Raw genomic sequence first — 359 nt, 5'->3', positions numbered from 1 at the left:
GAGGGGGGCGGGGAGTCGGATGATATCTTCTAAACAAGTAGTTCACCAAATGCCCTTGTCGTTATTCGAATTTGATTCGACCATTATCATGCTTCCTAATGAACCATCAATGTCAGCTGCCTCTAGAAAGTACAACAACAACAACAACAACAAAAGAAAGGTGTGCTTGCCCCAATAATGCATTTTCAGCCTTGCCAAGTCAAACAAGGAATAAACATACAGAAAAAATACGACCAACAAACAAGCAAACTAATCATACAATCAGAACAATAGCCTCACTAGGACTCGACTGAGTTGACGAACGAGTTATCAAAATGAAGTGGCGCAGTTCGAGACATCCGACCTCACATGTTCTTTAA

This window comes from Diadema antillarum, unplaced genomic scaffold (genome assembly GCF_040938485.1).
Source record: "Diadema antillarum isolate AM-2024a unplaced genomic scaffold, OU_Dant_1.0 seq00000637_RagTag, whole genome shotgun sequence".
In the NCBI taxonomy this organism is placed as follows: domain Eukaryota; kingdom Metazoa; phylum Echinodermata; class Echinoidea; order Diadematoida; family Diadematidae; genus Diadema; species Diadema antillarum.
The sequence above is the reverse complement of the archived record's forward strand: the minus strand, read 5'-3'. Positions refer to the sequence as shown.